We start from the raw sequence: 10,251 nt of genomic DNA on the forward strand, positions 1-10,251 counted from the left end.
GGGGAGCAGCACTCTTATTAGCAGGGAATAACATTTTAGAAAGGTAAATACACCAGCTTGCCTGTTGTCAGGTCCGCAATGAGAAAAGCTGCCTCTAAACTCCCAGAGAAGCAAAACATCTAATTAAATGGAAAATGAAAGAAAACGCACTGCAGGGCTATTTCTTGTAAATGCGGCAGCACCACTTTTTTCCCAGAATTATTTAAAATTATGTAAAAAAAACTATGGTGGTTGGTGTTTTTCATTGTCCAAGTCATATAAGTTATCCAACTTTTAGTAAGTATGAGTATATAATTATAATAGATATGGTAAGTAGAGTGAAGCATTTGATCAAACCAGTCAGTAAAATTACTATGAAATTAAACTCCTTCCTCATTTAACTTCTGATCCCACTGGAGCCCCCTTGTGGATCTGTGAGGGGCTCTGGACTACACTTAAACCCCACTGGGTTGCCTATATAGTTACACTTGAGTTTCATGCTTCACCACCTGCCTCATGAGAATAACTTTTAAATGGATCTGTATACAGTAGAAAAGCATACCAAATCAAACAAATTGTCTCTAGTCATCATGTTAAGGGGAAGCACTTCAGTGTTTGACACACTTGACACTGACAGGATTAAAAGGAGAAATACATCAAGTCTTAAGAAAGTCATTATAACACAGGAGTTGCTCTTTTAGTTTAAGTGCATATTAAGTGCACCAACAGGATTGAAAGTTCACAGATGGAGCTATAGCTATATTCGTACCACCACTCTCTCTCACCTCTTCAACTGGGTCAGGCACTGCCACATGCAATCTCCGTGTCATCCAATAGAGGGTACTGTTTAGTTTCTAAGCCAGACCAAATGGCCTGAAATCAGAATGCATGCCGAGTCCTCCGGCTGTCAGTGAATGCAGGCTGTGACACATTCAGTTTGGCTTTGTATACACTGCCTTGAATCGGCTGAAAAAGCACACACACACAGACATCACAACCTCCTCCAGCTCCCTCCTGCTCTGCCCGCATGATGAACCCTCGCTCTTCTAATTTTGTTTAACAGGGAGAGCCACCCTGTGAATGAATATGAGGTGACATAACCATCTTTTTTTCTTTATTGTACAAATTCCAGTTAGAGTTTTAGTTTCTCCTGCTGCTTGGCTGAACCTGTGACACATTTATCACTCCTCTTCAAAAACCACAGATATCAGATCAACTTCCACGTGTCTCATATCTCACACCTTTATCAGAATGATCTAGAATACGCTGCTTGTAAATACTAGTTTCTTTCCTTGTGGTGAAGTCCTAGTCACATCATATTTGTTAAGAAAGTTAACACGGGAAGGTCTCTACATTGCCTTATGGGTTTGACAGAGTTCTCAAGTGGATCCAACATCAAGTGGGGGTTGGTGTCAATAACTGTTACATTACTTGGCACCCAGCAGGGTCAAACATTCTGAACCACTCTGACAAATGGCAAACACCAGCAGTGGGTGAGACGGTGTTCAGTGTGTTGGCAGAATAGAAAAGTCTGGGGGAAAGAAATATTTATTTTCAACCACTTCAAGAATACCAAGCGCACCTAAAACTGGAGGTGGAAGGGAGGCTCCACCACAGGAGGCCTCCAGACAGCCTTCACAGACACCGCATAAGCAAAGTGGGGACGATGAGAAATAATATCTAATGCTCTGAAATGGTCAGTGGAAAAACGTAGACATCCAATTTTTCTGACATCCAGGCTCCAGTGGGTTTGAGGAGTGGATTTTAATGTGGCTCAGTGTGGGGGCAGAATGCTCAGCGGGCACCGGCCTCAGGGGGCTGCTGTTTGAATTTCCACTTCTCTGTCAGAATGGCATCATCACATAGAAAGAAAAAGTGTTTGCTTTGATTTAGCTAGTCTATTTGTGTCAGTGCTTATCAGCATCCTACTTCAGATATCCTTTCAAAAATGCGTGTAGGGAAATTCTGAGACATCACACATTACAAAAAAGTGTATGGTCGGCAATAAAATGCTATCTGCAAGCCTGGAAATCAGGTCGGTGTTAAAATTTCTATAAGCAAAGGAGAAGCTGTGAAAGCTAAACCTTATGTTTCCATGACATGTGTCTAGAGATGTTTTCTTATATGAACTCCAGACAATGTCGGGGGAATCAGGTGCGGACATTGGCCGAGTGTCACTTTCGCATGTGTAGCACAAAAGAGGAGAATATCTCTTCCACTTTCTGGAAATACTATGACCGTACAGGAGGCAGGACATAACGCTGATTAAACCAAGGTCAGAGAGCCAGTTCGTAATATGCTCATCAGCAACCAAGTTTCTTACCGCTCCAGTTTTACCTTTTTGTTGCCGTCTTTGTGTAAATCAGTCTTCTTCTTCACACCCTGGACAGGTGGGCAGTCAACCACAGGGCTTACACTAAGATATGATCTGGGTTAACTATATACCTGCTAACCATCAGCATATTAGCATTTTCATTGTGAGGATGTTCAAATTATGAAGTTAGCAGTAAAGAGGTGCTGGCATAGCTGATGACTCGAGGTGATGAGCAAATGAGGAAGGGAATGCAGGAGTGCTGAGAGGAGATGGAGGAAATCAAAGTTAACAGTTCACTATGAAATTTTTCTCCAAAACCTCAAAATTTACACAGTCAAACAAGCAAGAATCTCCCACTTCCAAAAACTAATCAATGACCATAAGAATACCTCTAAATTCCTAAAGACCACTTCAGAAGAAAAATCAATGACATCAGACCCAGTCTTCTATCACAACAGCTTTGAACACCTGGATCATTGCTTTTACTGGAGGAAACACTGGAGAGTTTTGCCCTGGTTGTTTTCTGCCAGGTAAAGCCAACAACCTGCCTTTTAGATAAAATTCCCACACCATTTTTTAAAACCCTCTATGGATTATTTGAGGAACAGCTGTTGTATCTGGTGAATTGCACTCTTCCCCACGGATGGGGGTCTTCCCCACGGACGGGTGTCTTCCCCACGTCCTTTAAAACGGTGGTGGTGAAGCCCCTTCTGAAGAAGAGTGATTTAGACCCCAATGTTTTTAATAACTACCCGCCTGTATCCAACGTACCATTTTTAAGAAAGATTTTAGAAAAGAATCAAGTAAACGATTCTTTATACTCAAGTCATAGTTTAGAGTCCCATCAGTCTGGTTTTAGGAGGAACCACAGAACAGATACCGCACTTTTACATTTTTTAAATGACATCAGGTGTAATTTAGATAATCACAAAATCGCTGCATTGGCTCCCCGTGTGCTTCAAGATCGATTTTATGGGCGCACTCACACTGTCCACTGCTACCATGCCCCGTGCTCTAGGGTACTTGGATGGACAGTGTGAGTGCCCCCTCAGGTTCTTTTACTAGTTTTTAAATGTCTCAATGGCCTCTCGCCTTCTTATTTATCTGCAATACTTTTACCCTATCGATCCCCGCGGACCCTGAGGTCCTCCTATGCTGGCCTTTTAACCATACCACAAGTAAAAACCAAAACACATGGGAAGAGCATTATTATTATGGCCCCCGATTGTGGAACAGCCTGCCGGAGAACCTCAGGGACGCAGAGAATGTGGATGTTTTTAAAAAGAGGCTCAAGACCAACCTTTTTAATCAGGCTTTTAACTGAGCTGTTCGATTTGTTCTTATTCCTTTTATGCTTCTTATATTTTGTATTATTTTTAGCTTCTAGTCCTTTGTCTTATTTTACTGTTTTGACTGTTTTATTCCCTCAGTTTTTAGCTTCTACACTTTTTTTTATCTTATTTTACTATTTTAACTGTTTTTATTCCCTCAGTTTTTAGCTTCTATTCCTTTTATCTTATTTTACTGTTTTAGCCCCTCGGTTTTCCAGTGTTTCCTTCTTGGTGCCGACCACAACGGGAGTTGTCTCTGGTCCACCGATGCGGGTGCTGTCCCGTGGAAGGCCCTGGCTTGGGTGGCTTGAGAGCTCTAAACCGTGGTGTGGAGCCTCCTGTTTGCATGGGCTGGGGGGTTCCCTGTTGCGGCGCCCCCTGCAGCCATGGACCATGATTCCTCTCAGTGTGAACGGCCCCCAAAGGTAGCTTATTCCTCAACTCAGATCTCGGTGCCCACCCATGTCTCCTCAGCGACAGCTAGTGAATGTGTGTGGGTGTATGTGTGTGTGCGTATGGCTATGTGTGTGTGTGTGGTGAGAGTGTGTGTCTTTGTGTATCTCTGTGTGTATATTTGTGGGGGTGGGAGGTTTGGGTTTTCATGGTGTTCCTCTGTTCTTCATGTTTTGTTTTGCTTTTATTTTCTGTAAAGCGCTTTGTGCTGCTGTAAAAAGTATAAAAAGTGCCATATAAACAAAGATTGATTTGATTTGATAAAGGTTGTTTAAAGCCCAGTTCAGACCAAAGATTTGCAACGAGACAAGTTGAAAATTGAAAATACTTGCAATGTGCAGGATTGCAACGTTCTGAAACCTGCCAGTTCGCACCAGTGAGACGAGACGAGACGATATATCGTCTCCATAGAAATGTCTCTCTGTACTTCTTCGTTACTGGATATAATTCGTAGCATTATAAAATATAAATGAGGACAGAGGTAGTGAGATACTTGCTACAACTGCATTTCTGGTTGTGAGAAAAAAAAAAAAAATGACGTTTTATTTCCCTGATTCACTGTTTTGTTCTAGATCACCGCGCTCCCTCTCATTATTTATTATACTGCTCACTCAACCCTCACTGTCTCCGTCTCTTTCTCTCTCACACACACGCTTGTTGTAACCTGACTCTCGCCAGATGAATTTTGTTCCGCCTTGACTCCGCCTAGCTTCACTCAAGGGTTTTATATATGTTGCATAGCGGAGAAGCGACTGTTGTGACTGCAACTTTGACCTGCAACGTTCTAAAGCGGTTTCATTGCGCTGCAAATCATTGGCCTGAACTGGGCTTTAGTCATGAGGCAACCTCGTCTTTTATACAAGTATGTTTCCACACAAATTAGTTGCTCTATCAATTAACTTAAGAAATGGTCATGGTTTGGTTTTGAAAAAAGAAGTTTGTTACGTAACTAATTAGCATATGTAACTTAAAATCAGCCAGCATTGACTTTTGGACACTCCTGGGCTCTCAAACATATTTCTGAAAAGCAGTGACAAAATTTAAATTGTAGTATATTAAAATATATACTAAAATATCCCTCTAAAATAAGAAACCTTAGTAGTATTTATCAGGTTATGGTCTTTCTGCAAGTGTGTTTACTACACTCTAATGAAGTACACTAATTGAATTTACTCACAATGTTGGCAGCACAGGGCCCGTCTGCTTCCTCCAGCCACTCTGTCTAATGGTACTGAAGGGTCTTGTTTATAGCAGCCCCATGCTTTTAGGCCATTTTCGCAGATGCGACCTGCTCTTTGCGGCGGTTGTAAAAAGTGTGAATGGGGGTCTAATAAAGGTGCAATTACAGCAATTGAGTGTGAATGTTGTGATGCTGCTGTTGCAGGATTGTATGTCCATGCATCCTGCAGCTGATGAGGCAGGCTGCTTGGATGTTTTATGATGATGATAATGGATTGTCTGAGCTGCTGCTACCTGTCCAAGCAAACACTGGCATATAGTAATTTTTTAGGTCTGTAGTTCAAATATGTCTGACAGTAAAGACATAAATTAACGGGAAAGTGACTGGGCTGGTAACTTGAACTCTTTATATTAAATACAATTAGCATTTATTTAATTTAGCCTTTCAAAAGCAGCTAAAGGAAATGGACACTTTTGAAATGGACACTTACGCTGTATTGATTTGACTTTCAGCTGGAAGAACATAAAGTTGATATGTAGCTTGTGAGAACATACCATAGATGGCTAAGATCTACTGCTGTGTGAAGCCAGAAATACCATGTGCCATAAGCCCTGTCCATTCACAACCACAATAAAGCCTTTGTCACATTTAGAGCTGCTTGTTGAATTCTAAATCAATAGGCAGGAAATAAGAGTTACTCAGATCCTGTCACACAATTGCCAAAGGGTCTAGAGACCAGAATTTTATGTGCACAGGACTTGAAATGCTAGTGATATGTAATGGCACATATATTTTAAATGAACAAGCAAGGTGCAGATAGTAAATATTAGACACTTACACTGACATCTAAATTATCCGAATAAAGCATTCCTAAATACGTGAACTTCAGCCTTACCTCATGCTCTCCAGGGATATTAATAATTGCTAATGTTCAATAAAAGCAAAGTACTCATACACATACACCCATGTATGTACACATTTATTTTGAACACAAATAGATACATTTTTTGTCCTTTAATATATATAAAAAATATAAATAGATATAAATATACTGTAAGAATGTTTGAGGATAATGTTCATTTTATCCAAATCACTGATCATTTCATAAATAGACTACAGTTTGAGCCTGTTTCTTTCAGCAGTTGGAAATTATGTCCTGTGAAGTCTTTCAATTACGGCTTGTATCATGCTGAGATTGTGATTCCTTACTCCAGTGGTTCTTAAAGTGGAGCCTTTGCCGGGAATCCTTTGAAAACAAGAAGCAGTTTAATTTGACCATCAGTTAATTAAGCCTATTACATTGTTAACTTGAAGAACTCTCTGAGGTGCAGACTGCAAGTCAAATGCTAATATTATCCTATCCTATCCAGTAGCTCAGTCCATAGTTGACTTGGCTGGGAACCGGAGGGTCGCTGGTTTGAGTCCCTGTGTGGACCATGAATGGAGCGTGGACTGGTGGCTGGAGAGGTGCCAGTTCATCTCCTGGGCACTGTCGAGGTGCTGTTGAGCAAGGCACCTAACCCCCAACTGCTCGGGGGGCCGGTCACTGGCAGCCCCCTCGCTCTGACATCTCTCCATTAATTGCATGTATATAGGTCCTGTCTGTGCATGTGTGTGTATTTCGGGCCTGTGTGTGTGTAAAATAAAATAATAATAGAGTGAAAATTGAATTTCCCCATTGCGGGACTAATAAATGAATTCTTCTTCTTATTCTTAGATTAACTACCAAATTCGACATGGTCAGAATAATCATCTAAATCTATGAAAGGCTTTAAACTGTATGTGTTGCAGAGCTAACCTTAGGCTAAGAAGTGAGAATACCCAACAGCAAAATATATTTTCAGCATAGGCAGTGTTAGTACATCTATCTATCTCTACATCTATCCATTTAGGGTAGTAAATTTTAATTTATTTTTGGCGATGTTAAACAAAAATCCATAATAATCTTTCACCTGTTTTCAGGCTTTAGAAAACCTAGCATGTGATGAGAGACTTTGGCCAATCACAGGTTATTTCAGAGAGTGTTCCTATTGGCTCAGGACAATGAGAGCGGGAGAGATGCAATAAGAAGTCTCACTCTGCTTCAAATTCTGGCTTCGGATTTTTATATACTGCATTTTTAACTTGATTAAACACTAAAAGTCTAAAGGCTTTCTAGCAGCCCTGAGAAGCTGAATGTCCACTGTACCTACAGTTTAAAATTGTAAGATGGAGTCATCAATATGCTATCCAGAATAGCCAGGAGGAGATTAACAGGACCACTGGAAACAAGTGGAAACATCAGCTAGCTTGGCTCTGTCCAAAGTTAAAAAAAAATATGCCTACCATTTCACAAACTCACAAATGAACAACTTTTTATGAATCTCATAAATAAATTCATATGCAAAAACAACAATTTGTGGTTTCCACATTGAATTATGTGGTATTACCATTTCTTGGCAACCAGCACTAATCGGCTGATCACCTTCTGCTCCTACTCTGTGAGTGTTATCAATCATCTCATCTAACTCTCAGTAAGAAACCAATATTTACCAAATATCTAGTATGACACGGCCAACACAACCCTGGGTATTATACTATTTCCATATAGGCATACACTAGGGCTTCTGAGGCTTGGCTGCCCATTTGTACGTTTCAGAGGGGAACGATTGGGCTGCCAGGCTAGGGGGTGAAGTGTGTGGGCTCACCTGCTTCTTTGTTGGCCTCCTTTGCCGGCCGTCACTTGGTCAGCTCGCTCCCAGCGGTCCGACACTCAGTTACGTTCGGACTCCATTTGACAGTTCATTTTTGACATATAGCACACGAACAAAACTTAAACAAACGTAATGGCACAAAAGAAAGGGAACATGGAAATCATCTCTCCTTGAGGTACTCAAGGTTACTCTTCTCCACAACTCTCTCACCCTCCTGTCTTTGAACGCCGTCTTAATTACTCAGGCCGGATGGAACTAGGTAAGCCCAGCCCCCTAGCCTCACAGCCATACAGGACAGCCAATCACAAGGTGTGTGTGTGCCGTGACGAAGCTACATTTAGATCCCACTGGGAGTAAATGCACATAGCAAACTGAAGTTTCTCCTTAAGGAACGCAAATGGAACATCCAAGAGAGGTTTCACTTTCTGGGGAGCATGACTTTCAGTGCAATCTGCTAATTCATTTGAATATTTCTTATTTATGTGATGTCACTCGACTTTTTGAGTTACACCAACTTGTCCAGTATGATGCAGGTCGGCACTGAAGATGCACTGGAAGTTCAAATGGCCATTAAAAATAATAGGCAGAACTGATGGTTAATGATCTCTGCCTTGCATTATTTGCTTACCTTGCATGGCAGCTGGATTTTCGCAATATTATGAGATCAGATGAGAAAAGATCTTGACATCAAGTCATGTGTGTTTGTGTCCAAATCACCAGAGGCTCGGACCAATCAAGATCCTGTGAGGAGCTACTGGCAGCTGTGGGGCTGGTTTAGGTGTATGTCAAGACATGGAGAGGTGACTGTTTGCTCAAACCAACAATGGTGGCTCCTGAAGAGGTTAGATGCTACAATAGCATCAATTATATCAGAACTAGAGAGGATTTATTCATTGAATGAAGAGCAAAGAATAGCACTATGGGCTTTTCTCTATAGAAAATGTGTTTTGGCTCTTTTCCTGACTAGCTTTGCAAGGGTTAATGGTAAATCAAATCAATTAGCAGGTATTTTTTGAAATTTGCTTTCCTCCCAACATTTTTCAATGACTGCTTCTCAGATGGTTCTGTGTAACAAACCCTCTGGCGTGTCAGGTTAATTATTTGCCCCACAGGGTACCATATGAATAGTAATGTATATGATACAAGAAGAGGCAAAACTAACTTCCTGTCAAGTTTTACTTCTAGGACTACTACTCAGACAGTGAGACACAGAAAAGCTCTGTTGTGTCATTTGGACACTTGTACATTTAACTTTTTTTGTGACTTTCCAAAACTAATATTCCAAAAGTTACACCCATGCTGGCAGAGCCTCCAAAGTTTTGATCATAACACATTGTGCGTGTACAATCACTAACCAAAACTCCCATCTGCTCCTTTCTTGCTGGCTGTGTTTTTCTACATTCATGTAGTCAGCCTGTTCTGACAGTGCTGTATTTAACACTTAATAATGGTGTTATCAAGCACTTTACTCTAAAGAATCTCTTTGAACATTAGCACTGATGCACAGGTAAGGTAAAACCTTTGGATCCAGTGGGAAATGTGGCTTTCTTCCTCTCCTTCTCTCCTTCCTTGTTCAGTTGCCGGCATCCTGCTGACTGAAGCCTAAAATTTAGTATGTGTATAATGGACAAATTAGCTTTCAACCAATAAATCTGCGGGCAAGGGAGCCATAGAGGTTCGTGCAATCTGACCCAGGAAACGGCACTGTGGGAATAGTTGAGCAGAGATGAGCTGTGGGAGGATGGAGCGCTATGAGTTATGGCTCTGTTGGGCCACAAACAAAACATAAGCAAAGAGGCCTTTGAAGCTACAAACCATGCAAGGGTCAAATACGTAGTTAGTACATTTATGTCTTTGGCATTCAAAGAGTTGACTCACATTCATCTGGTGGAAAAATGTAAGAAGATAAGACAAAATGTTTTCAAATTAAGTTTGAAAAAACAATTTTACACTAAAGTAAACTCAATTTTACAGTATGGTGTGCAGAATCTCCTTTAAATTTGTGATCCATAAGATTTTCATCCAGTTAATTGTCTGTTAGGTATCTATCGATCAAGGAGTGAGTTGAAACAATCGTGATTGACCATATGACCCACTACTGAAAGCACTTCTACTTGTACTGTATTCCAATTTGTGTGTCCATGGTGACATTGCCTCTCTAAATGTAAATACGCTGCCATGTCAGTGACACTGCTGACAGCAGTCAGTCTGCCGGTGGAGCTTGTCACTGCAGGTTATGCTGCCTTCACTTGTAATCAGAAATCAGAAACTTCCAACTTCTGAGTCAAGCTTGTAGTAAGG

The sequence above is a fragment of the Echiichthys vipera genome (assembly GCF_963691815.1).
Source record: "Echiichthys vipera genome assembly, chromosome: X".
In the NCBI taxonomy this organism is placed as follows: domain Eukaryota; kingdom Metazoa; phylum Chordata; class Actinopteri; order Perciformes; family Trachinidae; genus Echiichthys; species Echiichthys vipera.